Genomic DNA, 21,705 nt, shown 5'->3' on the forward strand with positions numbered 1-21,705 from the left:
GCTTTTGGGACAATATGAGTCTTACCCGACCAGATAACACCCAAAATTTTATGGCAGTACCTAGGCCTTGAATTTCCTGGGGGTCCATTGTCTATCCTCTCCCTGGTAGATGCTCTAACAAAGCCTGCAAGGCATCCTGCAGCAGAGGTAAGTCTTTTATATTAGCATTACATTATCAGTGCAATGGGTTCATCTTACCGATGCGGAGGAGCACACAGAGAGGTCCCCAGCTACCATCCCATGACATATTGTGGGCCTGTGGAGGTAGCTTTAGGTGAGTACTTTATCATTGTCCCTCCCATATGAGGGCAAATTGACCTTACTTACTTACCAAAAACATCCACCTGTCAAAGTTTTTTCTATGAATCTCCTAGAGGATGAAGAACTTTCATAAGAATATATGTGAAAAAGAAGTGTCAGAGTAAAACAAAAATTGTCTGCAAATAACAAAAAAATTTTAAATGGCCTTGGTCAAAGATCCGATAAGAGTTTTTTTTATAAACCTGGTAAATGTAAAAACTAGAAACTTTGTTTTGAGGGCATGTAAACAAAAACCTTTGTTTATAATTTCTTATCAAGGGCAGACCAGCAATCTAAGAAAATTTTGTCTTTTTAACAGAGAAAAATCAAATTTTAATCTTACACAAGTGTACTTTTAGAAATTTATTTTTTTTATTTTTTTAATGTTTATTTATTATTTTTGAGAGAGACAGAGACAGAATGTGAGTGGGTTAGGGGCAGAGACAGAAGGAGACAAAGAATCCGAAGCAGGCTCCAGGCTCTGAGCTGTCAGCACAGAGCCGAACGCGGGGCTCGAACTCACGGACCGTGAGATCATGACCTGAGCTGAAGTCAGACGCTCAACCGACTGAGCCACCCAGGTGCCCCACACCAGTGTACTTTTAAAATTAATTCATTCCAGTCTTAGTCCTGACAATGCATAAAATTCTTTTCTAAAGATTCCCCTTCACAAACCTTCTATAATTTTATTTTTTATTAAGATTTTATCCTAATTTTTTCCTCTCTAAACAAGTCTAACTTCAGAACAAAGTTATTTTCTTTTACCTCAACAAAAATATATTTTCATTCTTCATACTTTTCTTATATATTTCCTATTTTCCTGCATACAGAGTTGCTCTTATTATTTCTAGCTGTCTGTATTTTAAAGAAGCTTTTTCCTCTCTGTTTCTTTTAAATTCAGCCACTGTAAACAATGTCTTGGCTATCTCCTGGGGTATTTACATTTTAAAGACACGATAAGATTTACAACTTAAAAAAAAAATTTACACCTCCAAGAGACAGAAAGAATGCAAGTTTTCTCCTAAGAGTTTTGGGAGTAATTGCTATTTAAAATTTTTCTTTTGTGGGCACCTGAGTGGCTCAGTCAGTTAAGCATCTGACTCTTGATTTCGGCTAGGGTCATGATCTCATGGTTGTGGGATGGAGCCCCACATGGGGTTCCACACTGAGCGTGATGTCTGCTTGGGATTCTCTCTCCCTCTGGCTCTGTCCCTCCCCCATTCATGCTTGCCATCTCTCTCAAAATAAATAAATAAACATTTTTTAAAAATAAATAAAAATTTCCCTTTGTAGTAAGAGCTTTGAAAACATAGGGCATTTTGTCTGTCTCTTCATCAATTACCATATTTCTTTTTCATGTTTATCATTTTTAAAGAGATTTTAGCTCTTAGTGTCCTAATTAGGCTTTGTCACAAGTGCCTGGATCTTAATCTGTGGTATTTGCTATCCTCCTAGCTTTGCAAAACAGCATATTAAGGTCCCTAAGTTTTTATCTTGCTCTCTCATCTTGTCTGCCGGTTTTTATGTTCTTTTCTAATCTTAGTTCATTTTTTAACTTCCAGACATGAGCTTCAGCCTCCAGCTGGGCATATGTAACCAGCCAAACTGCTTATAGTAGAGGCCAACCCCCTGCGGCCACCGTGTGTATCCCTTCCTTGCCACAGCCTGCAATGTGCAGTGCCTCCCACAAGCATACTAGACTGGGTGGCATTTCCTGGGCGTCCTTGTACTCATGTGGTGGTCTACCAGTATCTGACACATGGACCACCCTTGCCCACATAGAGGTCAATGGCCAACTCAGGATGTGTTGGCCCCCACGGATGTGTCTTTTCCAAAGCTAGGGAAATTTAAGAGGCTTGAATGAGCATCCTTCCCCACACAGAGGTCAATGGCCAACTTGGGATTTCCCCGGGAAATGAATCTTTCCCAAGGCTCGTTTCTTTGGTCTTCTGGCTGGCTTGCCAGTTGTAGGTTTGCAGCCCTCTCAAGGACTTTCCTGGTATAATTTGAAATTGCCCCTTGTATCGCTTCTCGGCCTTTTGGCTAAGATCAAGTGTGAAATTGCCCCTTGTATACAGAAGTCAGGGAGAAACCAAAGGAAGAAACAGGCCACTCCATGTTGGTAGGTGGTAATTTTAATAATAGCAAAAGGAACTTACATACAAGGCTTGTCTTGGGTAGTAGCAAGACAAATGGATCCCTGCATTCACCCTCCAAATCTTAAAAGTTTATAAAGAGGTCCTAATGGGGCTCAGTCATGTATACCATGCAGGTATTTTCAACATTACCATCTCAAGGCTATGTTCTAGGAGCAGCCTCTGGGACTGGGAAAGGCAAGCAGAACCCACATTTCAAGGACAGAGAAAAGGGTAAGGAGGGTCTGAATGGCTGAGTCCAGCTCATGGGACAATTGGTGGTCACATCTTTTTTTATTATGTTCCCAACAGAACCCAGCTCATTCTGGCTTCTCTCCAGTGTAACAGTATATTGGCATAGAAGACCTCTGCATATGGGCCTACACCATCCAATACAGTATCTAGAAGCCATGAGTGTCTCTTTAAATTAACTAGAATCAAATACAATTTAAAATTCACATTATCAGTAACATTAGCCAGATTTCAGTTACTCAATAGCCACAGTATCAGGCAAATATAAAACATTTCCATTAACCTAGAGGGTATCATGCTGAGTGAAGTAGGTCAGACCCAGAAAAACAAATACCATATGATTTCGCTTATATGTGGAATCTAAAAAACAAAACACATAAACAACACAGAAACAGACCTAAACCCCATAAATACAGAGAATAAACTGATGTTTGCCAGAGAGACGGGTGAGGGGGATGGGCAAAATGGGTGAAGGGGGATGGGAGGTACAGGATTTTAGTTATGTAAAGAATAAGTCACAGAGATGAAAGGTACATCATAGGAACTATAGTCAATGGTATTGTAATAACGTTGTGTGGTGACAGATTGTGGCTACACTTGTGAGCATAGCACAACATATATAGGTGTCACCATATTGTATACCTCAAACTAATGTAACATTGTGTGGCAACTATACTTCAGGGTTTTTTTTAATGATGAAAAGGGGAAAAAAACACATTAGCATCAGCACAAAAAGTTTTATTGGAAATCATTGATCATTGAAGTCTCTAACTCTTAGGCACGTTTGAATTCCAAAGCCAAGTCTGTTTCTCCTTCTCTTCACCCTTCTCTCCCCAAAAGCCTGATTTGGAGGGAAAAACTACTGTTCTATACCCTTTATTTTTCAGAGATAAATACAGTTATAGTCACTCATTCTTTCTTTCTTTCTATGCTAGATACTTTCCATTTGTCCTTCAGATCCACCTTCCACTCTTTCCACCCTGCTCTGTATGCTAGAAGGCAGACCAACAGCTTCCTTTCTTCTCATTTCTGGTTGGGTTTGGCCAGTAAGAAGCACCAGCAGGATGTTAGAGGGAGGGAGGCAAGAGACATCGGGATATTTATGTCCTGCCCCAAAGTACTGTTGTATATCAGGTGTATCCCTCCATCAAATGTCTCAGCTTCTGTCAGGTGGCCTTCTTCATATATCCCTCTACCTCCAGGATCCATCTATCTTCAGATCCTTCTTCTCACCACTTTAAGCCTTGGAGAGGTACAGAGAGCCCTGCTGTTATCAGTCCAAGGACATTACACTCTGTATTGTGATTTTCCTGCAATATGCCCATACCTTTTAAAATAGTCCTTTTATTAAACCCTCCAATTATTATAATTTGAGTGTATGATAGGACGCTAGCTAATAGATTTTCTTATGTTCATTAGTTCTCTAAGAAGATGGGCTTATAAGTAAGGGGACCAATCCTCTCATTTTGCCCAGGATTGAATGTTTCCCCAATACAAGGGAATTTCAGTGCTAAAATCAGGACAGTTCCAAGAAAACTGAGATGGCTGATTACCCCACCCATAAGTATATTTGATTATGATATTTATCCACATGATAGTCTGAATACAAATAATTGTTTCTCCTTTATTTAACTGCCTGTTTAATTTTACTCCTCTCTACCTATCTTGATTTTATTTTGGGGGCTATTGGTTTCTTTCTAATTTTTTCCATGTATTTGTATTCAGTGCCTTTGTTCCTTGCTGTTTTGTGCCTTTATACTCCAGAGGTATCTTCTTTCCAATGTGGGAGGTAGTCATACATAGTCCTACTTTGGAGATATAAACCATGTAACATTTTAAGATTTTTTTAAATCTATAAGGTTTATGGAAGTAAAATCCAGGTTATTTTCTTGCCCTTCTTGGGATCTGTGAGTGACTATTCACCCAAGGTGATTAGGATCTATAAGTTTCTCAATGCTTTCTGGTATTGATAAAGAGAATACCAAACTTACTTAAAAGGTTACTGTAAGTATAAAGTGACTTCAGCCCACTCAACCTGTACCCTTCAAGGTGTTGGCTCCTAGTTAAAAGATAAATATCCTCTAAATGGAGGCTATGTTTAGGGGTGCCTGGGTGGCTCAGTCAGTTGAGCATCAGACTTCAGCTCAGGTCACAATCTCTCATTTCATGAGTTTGAGACCCACATCCAGCTCTCTGCTGTCAGCACAGAGTCTGCTTTGGATCCTCTGACTCCCTCTCCCTGCTCCTCCCCACTCATTCTCTCTCTCTCTCTCTCTCTCTCTCTCTCTCTCTCTCTCAAAAATAAACACTTTAAACAAACAAACAAACAAACAAATAAATGGAGGCCGTGTTTGCCAAGGGCTATTCTGAAATTCAGAGTATGGATTTCAGCCCAGATTCTAAGACCCCAGAACTATAAGCAGAAAATGAACTGGAGTTACTGCTTTAGCCCTGAAGGTAAATATGGAGTAAAATAGGACTTGTGGAGGCCCTGGAAATGACAAGTGCCCCCTTCTCTGGAAAGACTGTACAGCAATCTCCCTGAGTCTTTCTGACACTAATGGCTATGATCTATTCAAAAGGTCAAGTCACTGGGCTTCTGGGTGTCTCAGTTGGTTAAGCATCGACTCTTGGTTTCTGCTCAGGTCATGATGTCACAGTTCCTGAGATTGAGCCAGGGTTGGGCTCTGCACTGACAGCACAAAGCCTGGTTGGGATCCTCTCTCTCTCTCTCTCTCTCTCTCTCTCTCTCTCTCTCTCTCTCTCAAAATCAGTAAATAAACATAAAAAAAAAGATGAAGTCACAATACGTTATAGAATTTCCCTTAGTAAGAAAATCTTGATTTTACACTCTGTGGTACTTCCTTTTTATTTTTCCCCCATTCCCAAAATAGATGCTGTTTTTGTTTGTTTGTTTGTTTGTTTGTTTCCTGTCTCATTTTTTGCTGACTGCTAAACCTTCTTCTACCTGTCAGGCTAGCTGATCAACAAACATCTATGTATGTAGTCCTATGCATGCTGGGAGGATGTCTAAAAATTCAAGGAGTTGGAAACCCTTCTGATGGGGCAAACTTGCAGAGAAAGGGGGAAATGTTTCTTCCCAGAAGCCTAGTAAAGCTTAACTACAATGTCACAATTCAGGTTGCCCTCCCACTACGTGGTTCTTAACCCTGATTGCATATTAGAATCATCGGAGAAGTTTCCTGCTTCCAGACAATTGAGTCAGACTCCTGGGGTTTGAGGTCCACAGGATGGTTTTTAAAGCTCTCCAAGCAATTCTGACATGCAGACAGGGTTAAGAATCCCAGCCTTACAGTTAAGAACCTAAGTGCATATGCATGCTATGCTGGTCTCTACTGCATAAGCAGAAATCATTGATCAACCTAAGAAACACATGGAGAGACTTTCATTCTCTTTGTTTCTCACCATATAAAAAAACTACCCAAACCAACACTGCTCAACATGACACCACTGGCTGATGCAGCACATTCCTGGCAACCATTATCCCGAGGTCCCTGTGAATCACTACACAGGTTTTTTCAGTTAGTCCTATTCTCCTTCCACATGCGAGTGGAAAGCAGCTGTCTCCATTGTAATAGGCAGCCGACTAGGTAGGAGACAGAAGACTTGGATTCTAATCTCATTCTTCCCCTAACTAGTTGTGAGGTATGAAGCAGATCATTTTAATATCTCTGAGAGTTAATAAAATGGGATGACTTACCTGTCAACCTACTTCACACACTTGCGTGAATATTAAATGAAATGTGAAAGCAATCATAAACCATAAATTTCCATGTCAAGATAACGACATGACTATGTACTTAAGAGCCCCTAGAACAGGGACGCCTGGATGGCTCAGTTAATCATTTGACTTTGACTCAGATCATGATCACACAGTTCATGAGTTCCAGCCCCACATTGGGCTCTGTGCTGACAGCCTGGAGCCTGCTTTGGATTTTGTCTCCCTCTCTCTCTGCCCCTCCCCCACTCATTCTACCTCTCTCTCTCTCTCTCTCTCTCCCCCCCCCCTCTGTCTCTGTCTTTCAATCTCTCTCTCTCTCAAAAATAAACACTTAAAAAAATAAAGGTGTCTTCATATCAAACTATTAAAAAAAAAGAGCCCCTGGGACTGAGCAGGGCTCCTTCCTTTTTTCTCTAGGGAGTTTCCTCTTTAGTCTTAAGGGAGAAAATGTAGAAAAAGAGGTAGAGAAAGAGAGACACATGTATAAGAGGGCATTTCTGCAGTGTTTACAAAGGAATTCCATGCACCCATTGAGTAAATATGATCGCTCTATATGACACACACAAAACAATGTTAATGATATATTGTTAGGTGAAAAAACTAAGTTGCAATACAGTATGTAGGGTATGATCTCATTTTAAAACTATTGAAGAATGTTTGTTAGTACATGAAAAATGTCTAGAAGTATACATTCCAATCTGTCAACACCAGGATTGATTGGGAGGGAGATTTTATTTCTTTCTTTGTACATTTCTGTTACATGTGAATAATTTTATGATGACCATATATCATTTTCATAATTTTCAAATGCATACTAAAATGCAAATCAAGGGGAAAGAGAGGTGGTGAGGGTGTTACAGCCCAAGGCTAGTAAAGAGAGAAAATATAATTGCCTTAAAGTGTAGAATGGATTATTAAACAGTTGGGGAACATTTACAAAGGTATGTGGTGATCATCAGCTGACATGAATTCACTAGGAACAAACCAAGACAAAATAACCCATTTCTTTTTGGTAGAATAGCTAGATTATCTTAGTATCTCAGGGGAATATCACAGATTTGTGCATCTTGATTCAGCAAAGCTTTTCACGAAGTCTCTTACAACATTATTTTGGAAAATATGTGAAATGCAAATCATTAAGTGATTCATAGCTAGTTAAATATCATATCCATGTATCAGAATATATGTATCCAAGAGTGTACTAGTCTTTGGCCCCGTTTTCTTTCATATTTTTATCAACAACATAAAGACATTGAAGGTAGCCTTACCAAGTTCTCAGATGACACAAAGATGGAAGGACTAGCTTACTAGCTAAACCTATATTTAAGATATTCTTAGTTTATTTGAGTATCAAGCTGAAATCACCAAAGGAACTAACGAGTTATAGGATGACAAATCTCCATTCCATGTAAGAAAGACTTCCAACAATGGATCAGGCATAGGCTCTCAGTCAAAAAAAATCTAGAGAGGGGTGCCTTGGTGGCTCAGTTGATTAACCATCCAACTTCAGCTCAGGTCATGATCTCATGGTTCATGGGTTTGAGCCCCACGTTGGGCTCTGCACTGACATCTCAGAGCTTGGAGCCTGTTTTACATTCTGTGCCCCTCTCTGCCCCTCTTCTGCTCGTGCTCTGTTTCTCTCTCTCTCAAAAATAAATAAACCATAAAAATTTTTGTTTAATCTGGAGGGGGTAGGAGATTGGATCATCAAATATTCCCACAATTGCAAAATTATATGATTCCAACCAGAAAATTATTAACAGACACTAAGTACTAACAGATTGCAAAGATAGTGGAAGACAATATAGAGCATAATGCTTGTTTTCATAGAGAAAAGAAATCCTGAACAGAACCTTGAAGAATCAGTAAATAGGTATAAATGCACAGAAGAGAGTAGATCATTCCAGGGTTTTATAAAGCACAGAAGCAAAACTAACATGCCATTTTCCAGAGTTGGGGAGTTACTGACCTGGCTGTGACTTTGGTGAATAAAAGAAAATAAGGCTGGGTTTAGATCGTAGAGGATCTGAAACCAGGAAAGAAGTTTGTTCTTTGTACAGCAGAGAAGGTATCAGTCAGGCTCTGCTTGCAAGCATCAGAAACTAACTATGGCAAACTTCAAGAGAAGAGTTTATAGGATAAATATCAGAAGCCCCAGAAGGCTGGAGAACCAGGTCTGGAAATATTAGAAAGCAAAGTGACCTCTGAGGACCAAAAAGCAGGAACCAGAAGAATGGCTAGGGTGAATGAATATCCAATCATATTTGATCTCTTTATTACACTGCTAAGGATTCAAATAGATGGATAGAGAGTTTCAAAGACCTAGCTTGGGTCCTTCTCATTGCTGAAGAAGCTGAGTACTGGATTAGTAGTTTTTCCAGACTGACAAGAGATAATTCCCCCAAAAGGAATTGAGGTGTGAAGGAGAAATAAGTGCTGAGCAGGCAAAAGACAATGAAATCTCACTATTGGCACCATTAGCAGCTTAGAGGAAGGTAGCAATATGATGAACACAGTGCTATAGGGAGATTTGGCAATTTGCAAATGGACTAGAGGAATGAAAACCTAAAGGTGAGTGTGGAGGGTGAACAGGTAGAGCACAGAGGATTCTTAAAGCAGTGACAATACTCTACATGATACTATAATGATGGATACATGTCATTATACATTTATCCAGACCTCTAGAATGTACACCACCAAGAGTGAACCCTATTGTAAGCTATGAACTTTGAGTAATTATGATGTGTCAGTGTGGGTTCTTCAGTTGTAACAAATGTATCACCCTGGTTGGGGATGTTGCTAATGGAGGAGGCTATGCATATGTGGAGGCAGGGAGCATATGGGAAATCTCTATACCTTCCCTTCAATTTTGCTGTGAACCTAAAACTGCTCTTAAAAAATAAAGTCTTTTGGGGCACCTGAGTGGCTCAGTCAGTTAGGCATCCAACTTCAGCTGAGGTCATGATCTTGCAGTTCATGAGTTCAAGCCCCACATTGGGCTCACTGCTGTCAGCAAAGAGCCTGCTTCAGGTCCTCTGTCCCCCTCTCTTTGCCCCACCCCCACTTGCACTCTCTCAAAAATAAATAAACATTAAAAAAATAAAGTATTTTTATAAAAACAAGAACAAAAAACTAAAGGCAGAGAGTGAGTTTTTTAGGTTTAGAGCATGGCACTGAGAATAAGATAGCAATGATGTTCACAGTAAAAACAAGAAGTCTCAATAACTACCTAGATGCTATGGACAAGGAGAGGAAAGAGTCAAAGAAGACCATAAATGCTCCTCTTGAGACTGGAGGAATGATGGTGGTAGATGTAAGAAAGCTTAGAAAGAGAGCAGTACCTAGGATGGAGAGGAAGAGAATGCTCATGGTGTTGAGTTTGGAAAATGTGCACTAGGAAGTAAGAAAACTAGGTAGTCCAAGAGGACTTGGTTGGAGATACAGACGTAGGAGGATTTGGCATAGAGAAGACAATTTAAGTCAGATGGAGCTTTCTTACAGAGAGATATGTAAAATGGTGAGCAGAAATTGTGAAGATTTCCCTCTAAAATGTGAAAGGAAAAAAAAGAAAAGAAAGAAAACCCCCTCCCCCCCCAAAAAAAAAGAATCAGTAGAAGAGGTTTTGGGAATTTAGAATGAGAACTTTGCATTATGAACTTTTCACCATGAGCGGTATTACATTTTTCCATTTTTATTCCTCATCCCATTTTCTCCCTCTACCCCCAACACCCACTGTAATTATGTGTCCATAAATATGCATATATTCCTGTAAAATATGTGGGGTTTGTGGAGTTTGTGTGTTTGAATGTAAATAAGTGGCATTTGCTGTAGAACTCATTGTGTTATTTTTTCACTTACCACATCATGTTGCTCTAAGTACAAGAAAGCCAAATTCCTCTTTAGAAATGTCTGCAACAGCTTACATTTCTACCAGCAGATCACAAGAACTCCCATTTCTACACTTTTTGCCAATAGTTGGTAATATCCAATTTTTGCAAAATTGTTATATATAAAGTTGTATCTTCTTGATTAATTTTTCCTAAGGAGTTTGAATATCTCTTAAGATTTCAAGTTTCTCCTTCAATAAACTGTTTGATTGTATCTTTTCCCCATTTTTTTCTAAGTTTCCTTTTATTTGTTGATTTCCAGGAGTATTGTTTATATTCCAGAGCTGTGCAGTCCAAAATAGTAACTACTAGCCACTAATCATTAACTATTCAGACATGAGCTACTGGGTCCATGAAGTATGGCTAGTCCAAATTGACATGCACTGTAAGTGTAAAATGCACACCAAATTTCAAAGATTCAATACCAAAACAATGTAAAATATCTCAATAATTGTATATTGACTTTATGTTAAAATAATATTTTAGATGTATTGTGTTAAATAAAATTATTGTTAAAATTAATTTCACCTGTATATTTTTGCTTTTTATAATGTGGCTACTAGAAAATTTAATTTTTTTTTTTTCAACGTTTATTTATTTTTGGGACAGAGAGAGACAGAGCATGAACGGGGGAGGGGCAGAGAGAGAGGGAGACACAGAATCGGAAACAGGCTCCAGGCTCTGAGCCATCAGCCCAGAGCCCGACGCGGGGCTTGAACTCCCGGACCGCGAGATCGTGACCTGGCTGAAGTCGGACGCTTAACCGACTGCGCCACCCAGGCGCCCCGAAAATTTAAAATTACATATGTGACTCACATTGTGGCTTGCATTATATTATGATTAGGTATGTTTTTCTAGATATTCTTAGTTGGCTTTAGACACTGAAAATATCTTCTCTATTCTGTCCTCCTTCTTAAGTTCGTTTATAGTGTCTTTTGTGAAATCCATCCATTTTTCACCAGGCCACCACATTACACACTCTGGGGGAGGTATTCACATCAGGATCTATGTGAATGGCCCACCCTGGAGTTGTGCAGGGGATAACATATGCAGCCATACATAATGCTGATGTTTTGCTTTGTGAATTGCACTTTATGTCTTGTTTAAGAAGTCCTTCCCCACAACCTGATCACAATGATATTTTCCTTGTATTATTTTTATAATTTAAGAAGAAACACAGGATGGTGTTGTATCATAAAGAAGCCATTAAAGACAGTGGTTTATAATGCCAAAAATATGCAGAGTTCAGCCAAAAAGGATGATGATAGAGGAAATAATTATGTTGGGTTTTATGATTTTGACAGCAGTGTTATCTTTCTAATTATGTTTTGTATAGGCAAATGTTAAAATTTGCATTCCAAAGAGCATGTTAACAGATGGTGAGGAAGGCAGTCCACAATCCTGCTGAATGACAGGCTAATTCCAGTTTTTAGTCTAAATATCTGCTGAAATTAATTCTCACGATAGGCAAATAAGCCTGATATGGATCATACAGAATTGGCTGTAATTGTGAAGATTATTAGACAATGTTTGGATTTCTGCTTATATTATTCTGAAACATCATTTTGGGCATCTCACTTGCTTACTCTGGAAAGTCAACATATCTCTATTCCCTGTCAGATCAAATCCAAACTACTCAAATCTGTCAGTAGAGACACCTATAAACTGGCCCTATCCTGTTTCCCATGCCTCATCTCCCCAACAGATTGTATATTCCACACAGTTAGGGACCATGTCTTACACTCATCAACTTACTTCCTCATCAACATCCTGGAATATGTTAAAAACTGCAGCATCAGAGAAATAGGACACTATGTTTCTTAAGTCAACTAAAATTCAGTAAACTATTTGAGCAAAGGCTCTGTGCTAAATTTATTTGAGCAACTGTTTTCACCTTGAAGTAACTCACCTGACCTCATACAAAGAAAAATGCTAATGGCAGGAGCAAGTAGAAAATAACATGTTCAAAATGAGATATCAAATGGTAAGGTATTGAAAAGTTGAGGTCGACCTCAGAACTGCTAATATGCCCATTACAAACCACAGAAATACAGGTTTGCAGTAATAAGATTGTAGTCTTCTTTAAACCCTTTAATTCAAGAAAGAGGCTGAAAGGTTACAAAAAAGTCAAAGGTAATGAGGATAGACTCACATCAGACTAAGTTTAGGATGTTTATGGATTCAGGTAATTTATTCTTGATTAATCCTAGGAATTCCATCTCACTTTAGGTGTTAACACTTACTGGAATTTATAACAGTTAAGTCCAAATTAAAAGCTGACCCTTCTTTTTACTCAGCCCCCAGCCATAGGCTTAATTATGATTGTGTGAATGTGTAATTTTCATTTTGAAGAGTTTGTGATACTTGTGGTACAAGTCTGGGCATTATGTTAAGAAAACCAAATGTTTTTGATCCATCTCATGACAGTTATAACATCAGTGTCTCCTGGAAAACTTTGCAGAGACAAGAATTTGTCTATCAACATTATATATGACATTGAATAGAAATGTATTTCCCAAGGCCAAATTGAAAGTTACACACTTTTTAAAATTCAGCTGTGATTTTTTTTTTTTTTTCTAAAGTCAGTTATGGTTGTCCAGGTCCACTCCTGCTTCTGGATACATTCTTCTTGCTAAAGTACATTCTCTGGTGGTTTTTTCATCAAGCACCTATGGATAACAAGCTCTCTTAGTATTTGTACATATGAAAAAGTCTTTTGCTCTTACTCTTCAATGATAATTAATCATGGTATAGAGTTTTATTTTGACAACTATTGAAAATGAAAGTATACATTCACACAATCATAATGAAGCCTCAATACATTGAAGGTATTATCTCTGTTTTCTGGGATTTGTTTTGCTGATAAGGAACCTGATTGTTTTCCTCTCTTGTCAGTCTTCTGTTTTAGAAGACTTTTTCATTGATATTCTACCATTTCACTAGGAGGTATTTAGATGTTAATTTTTTAAAAATGTAGTTCAAACATAAATGTATTCTTTTTTTTTAAGTTTATTTATTTATTTTGAGAGAGAGTGCAAGCAGGGGAGGGGCAGAGAGAAAGGGAGAGGGAATCAGCATAGAGGCTGACGTGGAGCTTGATCTTATGGACCGCAAGATCATGACCTGGGCCAAATTCAAGAGTCAGACGCTTACCAACTGAGCCACCCAGGCACCCCACATCAATGTACTCTTAATGGATTTTATACTTTTTATCTGAGAGTTTCCCTTCAGCTAGAATTATATGTTGTCCTGTGAGCAGCAGGGTGATGGGAGCCTCTGTATGAGATGGTTTCATTGTTACTCATTTCTGAACTCTATGGGTTTCATATATTTTTATATTTGTTTCTTGGCTTTGGGAAGTCCACATTTAAAAAAAAAACTTTTTTTTAATGTTTATTTTTGAGAGAGAGAGACACAGACAGAGACAGATTGTGAGCAGGGGAGGAGCAGAGAGAGAGGGAGACACAGAATCTGAAGCAGGTTCCAGGCTCTGAGCTGTCAGCACAGAACCCAATGCATGGCTTGAACCCACAGACCATGAGATCATGATCTGAGCCGAGGTAGGACGCTCAACCAACTGAGCCACCCAGGTGCCCTGTGGATAGTCCACGTTTAGGGTAACTCCCACTCTGAGTAGTCCCTGAGGTCTCCTTCACTTGCACGTTGTTCTATTTCCATCCACGGCAAATTGGCTCACATTTGCAACAACTCTTGGCCTTCGGGCTTCCTGATCCCCACTTGAGGACAGCGTAGTAATTTCACAGCTCCCTCAGGTCCCATACCTAGATTTGCCCAACTCAAAGGCATAGGTCAGTTTGTTTCCTCCAGTGGACAACAAGGCTTCAGCTCCTTTTACCTGCTATGTCTCTATAGGTTTCCAGAGAATTTTCTTTCCTGCTTTTGAGCTTGGGTATATATTCCTTAAGTTAGTATTATTTTTTTAATCCAGCATTTGTGTGTATGAAGTGGGGCAAAAAAGATTGTATTCAGTTCACCATTTTGACTGAATTCTTCCACATTACCTTCTCCACTTCAGTACAGATAATCTTAAAACTACAGAGTAGATCAAGAACAAATGTTAACTGGGGCTTTCTTGCCTTGCCATGCTAGAAGTTCCTAGCTATCAAAGCCCTCAAAACAAAATTGGAAGACTTTTCCTTTTTAGGACCACCATAAAATTTGAAAACATCCTATTAAAAATGATAGTGGTATAATAGTGGAAGCATGCAAAAGTGTTATCTTGGCAATTATAGATGGGTTCAAGTGGAAAATTGGTCTAGGAGCAAAAGATTTCTGAGATCAATCATTTAATTCTGATTATTTCTGCTAGTTAAGACCAAAATAAAAGAGAATAAAAGCTAATCCTTCCATCAAAATTAATGCAATTAAGAGTAGTCTTTTGTTGAAGCACTGATGAGATCATGTCTAGTCCAAGCAGAAGCCTGTCAATCTTATACTGTGGTTTACGTTTAATCAGATCTTTGTTTTCAAGTGCACAAATAATAGAACTCAATCTAAGATTTACACATTGCTGACTCAAATATCATTAACTAGAAGCTTTGAAGTTTTGCCTGCTGGTCCATTGAGCATGTGGACTTGTGATCTGCATAAAGTTTATCAAAAAATTTCTTGACAATATTTATAAATCAAATAAATACAAACTAAGAAGGTTTTGATGTACAATTATATACCCATAAAACTAAAAAAACTTAAAAAAATGCACAAGACTGTAGTAAAATCTATATTCAAATCTTGCTGACAAACTCCTACAATTCTTCTGAAAAGTAATATGGCAACATAGGTAGCAAAAAATCATAATATTTATTTCTTGAAATAATTAAGGCCACTTCTGACAGTTTATGCTATGGAAATAATTCAACAGAAGATTACAACTATGTACATAAGGCTGTTTACATGTAATAGTAAACAACCAGAAACAAGTTAAAAGTTAACACTCTTTTAAGTTTCAAGCCATGTTAAGTAATTGTGGTTTACCGAGAGATAACAACATGGCTTGTAGGAATAGCAAACAGTTCCAGAACCAGAATGTCTTAACATATAAGACATTAACTTGTATTCTCATCATCAGCACAACATTAACCTCTCAATTCCAATTCTGGTACTCCACTTTTAAGGAGATTTGAATACTGTTTAACTCTATTTCTGCTATTCCCACAACTACCAAATTATTTCTTTTGGATGTCAACTTCAAATGCTCTCAAAAAGACTATCTGATTGTTTTGGGCATTCACTATGCAATATTGGAGGTCTTTGTTGGGCAGAGCTTTTACAAAAGATTATATATATCATAGATATCTGACTAGAGTCCAATTTTAGGTCCTGGACCAATTAGTAGTAGCAAGGATACTAAAGTTGTATGATGCATTTTTTTTCTTTAATCTTGAAGGTACATTATTTTTGTAACCTAAAAGATAAAGTAACTTCATAAACAGTACTTAGTTATACACCTAATACAAGTTGCCCTTAACTTTTCATTTTAAAATAAAAACATGGGGGCACCTGGGTGGCTCAGTCAGTTGAGCATCTGACTTTGGCTCAGGTCAGGATCTCGCAGTTCGTGAGTTTGAGCCCCGCATCAGGCTCTGTGCTGATAGCTCAGAGCCTGGAGCCTGTTTCAGATTCTGTGTCTCCCTCTCTCTGCCCCTTCCCCGCTCATGCTCTGTCTCTCTCCATCTCTCATAAATGAATAAACATTAAAAATTAAAATAAAATAAATAAAATAAAATAAAAATAAAAACATGATTCATATTTATGGAGAGACTTCTGAAATCAGGAAAGGTCATAGTCCAGCAGAGAGAGACTTCATTACATAATAACTACTGAGATTGTATAACAAGGAAATATGGTGCATTCATTTCTCATTTCGTGGATCTTAATAAATCTGTTCTTGCTATGAATCCTCAAACTGTAGGTATAGGAAAAGACAAACACTTGTTAGATAGAAAGGATGCCAAGGGAGATTTACCCACACTGCATCAAAGTAAAACATGTCTAGAAAAGAATTGTCCAGGGTATGGATGAGCAAGATGAAAAGAAAATTTATGAAAAATATTAAGTATGAACAAGGCAAGATAAAAGAAAACACAAAGCAACTATGCACATATACTCAGCAAAGAAAACAGTAATAAGGAAAGGAACATGGCATACCATATGTGGTCTGGAAACATAAAGAACAGAAAAAATGCAAGAGTTCTCTGTGCTGGCATGTTTATGATAAGATAAGAACTTATTATAAAATGAAAACAAATGAGATCTGTAAAAGAGAATTACAAAACAAATTAAGACTGTGTTAACCAGTGTTCAATCAGGAGCCAGAAACCATTAGTTATTTTAACCAAAGGAGTTAAAGAATTGTTATCTAGTTACTGAAGAATCAAAAAAGAAAAACAGAAAGATCAGATACAAGAGACATATATATTAGATATAAATATAGATGTAGATATAGAGATACAGATTCATTGCAAAAGGGAGTTTCACCCCAGGGGTGGGGAACAAAGAGAAGAGGTTGGAATAATTAAAACTTAGAAGATTTGGTGGGGCGGGGGGGGGGGAATCTGGCTGTATGCTGACAGTGTGGAGCTTGCTTGGGATTCTCTCTCTCCCTCTGTGTCTGCCCCACCCCTGCTTCCGTGGCGCTCTCTCTCTCTCTCTGTCTCTCTCAAAATAAATAAACTTGAAAAAAAAAGTCCCTAACAGAGAGAAACTGGCAAAGCAGAAATGTGGTATGCATGGTCCCAGCTCTGGCATCTGAAATAAGAGGAGTGGGTGTGGAGGTAAGAGACAATATTTAATAACTGGCACAAGAACCAAACCAGTATAATTATGGAATTAATAAAATTGGAACATCAAGAAACAAATCTAAGGACAGTTTATTTTGCTCACCCTATATACCCAGTGCCTACCACAGTGCCTGGCCCATTCCAGCACCCAATAAATATTGAAACAATGAATGAATGAATGCTCTGACACCCAGACCCAACTCACATGGTTTTTTTTAAGGCACAATTCGTTCTTTGTTTGTTTGTTTGTTTCTCATCCCAACAGGTACCCTCCTCAATGACCATCACTCACTTTCCCCTCTCCCCCACCCCCCATCAACCTTCAGTTTGTTTTCAGTATTTAAGAGTCTCTTATAGTTAAGTCATAGTTGATCCTAACATGAAATTGCTTGAACTGCTTTTTCACTCTTTTCTGTGAAAATGGCTTCTCCTTTTACGCTGGTGGATGTTATAGCCAGCAGAATTGCCATCAGTTACAGGCTAGAGCTGAATAACCAAAACAGACCATATCAGAAACTTGGAATCATCCTCTGTATCAAGAGAGACATGAAAACAAGTGAAATGCAGTCTCTAACAATAGCCTATGACATGCTCACACTCTATACTGTCAGTCATGAATCTTACTATAGAATGTATTTCAAAATTTTTTCTGTAGTATTCTTTGCCTTCATTCTAATATCATACTACTCTTTGTTTTTCCTGAAGTATGATTTGCACTGTTTATTACTACCAATGCTATCTTCTTTTTCTTCTTTCTCTTCTTCTTCTTCTTCTTCTTCTTGTATGTAACATTAGTGTGTCTTGCAGAAGAAACAATAAGTAATCAAGGGCTTCTTTCATGGATTTTTTATGTGTACTTTTAATCCTTAGGAAGTTTTTGTGTTATTCCAGTGTATTCCCTGTGTTCAGGTTTAAAACCGAATTTCACTGGAATGTATAAACTGTCACAGTTAAAGGAGTGTTTCACTGTTTTATAATGATAACTTTCATAGCATAGAATCCATTGAGTGTTTGGATCTGTGTCCTTACCTGTTCAGAAGAATAACAAATCAGAAGTCATAGTTTTCATATTTATTGTTTTTCACTTCCTATAATTCATACAAATCCTGCTGACTTTGAACTTAAAAAAAAACGTAAATGAATCTTGTTATTTTTTAATTTAAAGTTCTCCTGTGGCAAATCTGTTGTGAACTGGGATATGTTGACATAGGTGATTACTGGAGCATATTTGCACCAAAAAAACTCATCACACTCAAATATGCAGCTGCATATTAGCAGGTGGTAATTTTAATTTTTTTTTTCAACGTTTACTTATTTTTGGGACAGAGAGAGACAGAGCATGAACAGGGGAGGAGCAGAGAGAGAGGGAGACACAGAATCGGAAACAGGCTCCAGGCTCTGAGCCATCAGCCCAGAGCCCGACGCGGGGCTCGAACTCACGGACCGCGAGATCGTGACCTGGCTGAAGTCGGACGCTTAACCGACTGCGCCACCCAGGCGCCCCTGCAGGTGGTAATTTTAGAGGAAAGGAAGGCTAATAAAAGAAGAATAGGCTGGGGGGGGGAGGAAATATCTAGATAATTTTAACACCTTCAACCACAATTACCAGATAAAGATCATTTATCTCAATTCTTGAGAGGACAGGGATACAGACTACTGGAACTATCTCTCAAGGTTGTCCGCCACTGCACCAGTGGCAAAGGATAGACACTGGCATAATAATGAACTGTTGGGGTGCCTCGGTGGCTCAGTCAGTTAGGCATCTGACTCTTGATTTCAGTTCAGGTCACGCTCTCACAGTCATGGGATTGAGCCCCGCTTTGGTCTCTGCTCTGACAGCACTAAGCCTGCTTGGAATTCTCTATCCCTTTCTCTCTGCCCCTCCCTTGCTCTCTCTCTCTCTCTTTCTCAAAAAAAAAATAATAATAGTAATGAACTGTTGATTTTTCTGACAGACGAGAAAGCCCTCAGACCACTTGAAGATCACCATTTCAGAACTTTTATGGTAAGCTATAGCTCACCTTTGGGGGCAAGGACTCTATTATGTTTAATGCTATATCCCCAATACTTAGAACAATGCCTGGAGCATACTCAGTGCCCAGTAAACATTATTTTTTCTCTCTTATTTTTATTCTTTTGCTAGTAGACTTTAAGTTTCATTTTCTGCTTTGGTTTCACAGCTTCTTGAAAGGTAGGTCTATGAGAAAGCTATCATCCAAAGAACTCATAATTCTTTACATCATATATCAAATCCATGAGCTACTCATCAAATGTTTTGTTATTGAACAAAATCCAAGAAAAATAAAAAATATTTCAATATTATTAATGATGTGTTTTAAAAGTTTTAGTGTCAACTATACTCAAATAAAAAAATTTTTAAACAAACAACAATTTGTTTCTAGCAAAAAATAGGTAGTGATAAAAAACGTTGGCCCAAGAAAACTATATGACAGTTCCTCAAAATATTAAACATATTTTGAGTTTAACATATAATCCAACAATTCCACTTCTGGATAAATATCCAAAAGAATTGGAAGCAGAGACATGAGCAGATATTTGTTTATTAATGTTCATAGCAGCATTCTTCACAATAGCCCAAAGGTGGAAGCAACTCAAATATCTGTCAAAAGATAAATGGATTTTTTAAAATGTGGTATATACATAGGCAATGGAATATTATTCAGCTTTTTAAAAGAATGAAGTTGTGACACATGCTATAACATGGGTAAACCCTGAAGACACTGTGCTAAGTGAAATAAGCCAGTCACAAAAAGACAAATATTACATGATTCTTCTTATAGGTATAACATACCACTTACGAGGTAGCTAGAAATACTCAAATTTATAGAAACAGAAAGTAGAATGGTGGTTGCCAGAGACTTGAGGAAAGAAGATGAAGGGCAGTTACTATTGTTTAATGAGTATGAATTTCAGTTTGGGAAGATGAGAATGTTCTAGAGATAAATGAATGGTTCATAACAATGTGAATACATTTCATATCAGTGAACTGTACACTTAAAAGTGGCTAAAATGGTCAATTTTATGTCATTTATATTTTACCATAATAAAAAAATTTTGACAAAAACTCTTAAAGAATATTGGTCATTAGAAAGTATCTTATCTGGTATCATTTTAGCTCATGTAATTGCATTATTATTTCAAATGAATTAATAAATGCTTTTTAAATTTCCCCACTTTAATTGCTAATATGGGAAATAGTCGTAGATAAAACCCACATAAACAAAAGCTCCTTGGGATCCTCAATATTTTTTAAGAGTGTAAAGGGGTCCTGAGACCCAAAAGTTTGAGAATCACTGGTCTAGTTTATAGGGTGATTGGACTAACCTCATTAAGATGCTACCAAACTGAGGCATCTGGGTGGCTCAGTCAGTTAAGCACCTGACTTTGGCTCAGGTCATGATCTCACGGTTTGTGGGTTCAAGTCCCACATTGGGCTGTGTGCCGACAACTCAGAGCCTGGAACCTGCTTAGGATTCTGTGTCTCCCTCTCATTCTCTCTCCCCGCCTTACCTGCTCATGCTCTCTCTGTCTTTCAAAAATAAATAAATGTTAAAAAAAAAAAAAACTTAAAAAAAAAAGATGCTAGCAAACTGACACTTCTGTCCCAAAATTCTATTACCTCAGGTTTATCAAGGTTTAGCTAACCTGTTCTAAATTCAGACACCCCAAATTGCCTGTGAACGTAAACAGTTGTGTCAAACGTGGGTTAAGTAATGCTTGTTGATAAATAATTCTGAATCTGCAGACTTCTGGGCCTGACCTCATTGCTACTAGATCAAAATTCATGCCTGCACACAGAGGGTGGTAATTGAGTATCCTAACACAAATTAAGGGTTTGGAAGAAATGTACTCTTTAATTGTGCACCTTATCTATTCTGTGGTCACTTAAATATAACCCACTAACTATAGAGTTCTTAGTCTACTTAGACGTGCAATTTAAAATTCATTATCCAGCAGTATAATTCGCAAAGACTGTGTAAAGACTGGTTATGCAAGAGTGACATCAGAGATATAGTCATAATTTAAGGTGGGTCACTCAGTCTTCTCTTTATCTGGTATGACCGTTTTTGCTTTCTGAACGATCCCTAAGAACAGATGTTACTGGTAAATGCTGACTGCAATGAAATGTCTTCTTCCTTCACAGGAGATCGGGTCTTATCAAATCACCTACTGGCATAGTGAGTAAAAACATAAACTTGGGAGGTAGACAGATCTGCATCCCAGTCTCAGCTCAGGTAGTTACCAGCTGTGTGACCTCAGGTAAATTGACTACACTCTTTAAATCTCAGTTTACTTATCAGTAAAATGGATACACTAATACTTTTATTCCACAGATTAAGTATTAAATTAAGTAATGGGTAAAAAGCAATTAACCCAGTGCTGAATTTATAATAAGCGTCTGATCAATATTAGCTACTACTTCAGATACTATTACTGGCCTCATTACACTACTGAGCTAGTTCTATTGGAGTAAGTGCTAGAAACCAAAGGCCTTGTTATCATTTTTCTTCTCCCCTTAGGAAATGCAGAGACTGACAGGACTAAGTACTATAGAAGGGGAAAAGTGG

At 38.0% G+C, this 21,705-nt stretch overlaps 1 long non-coding RNA gene across 1 annotated transcript in view; it reads left to right on the forward strand.

The window, feature by feature from the left end:
* LOC115515928 overlaps nt 1–19,121 on the forward strand; it is a 71,592-nt gene extending 52,471 nt beyond the window's left edge. Inside the window, exon 4 of the long non-coding RNA XR_004343786.1 lies at nt 19,072–19,121. This is a non-coding gene — a long non-coding RNA (uncharacterized LOC115515928). The remainder of the gene's footprint in view (nt 1–19,071) is intronic.
* The last annotated feature ends 2,584 nt before the right edge of the window (nt 19,122–21,705 follow it).

Source organism: Lynx canadensis, chromosome B3 (genome assembly GCF_007474595.2).
Source record: "Lynx canadensis isolate LIC74 chromosome B3, mLynCan4.pri.v2, whole genome shotgun sequence".
NCBI classification, from domain to species: domain Eukaryota; kingdom Metazoa; phylum Chordata; class Mammalia; order Carnivora; family Felidae; genus Lynx; species Lynx canadensis.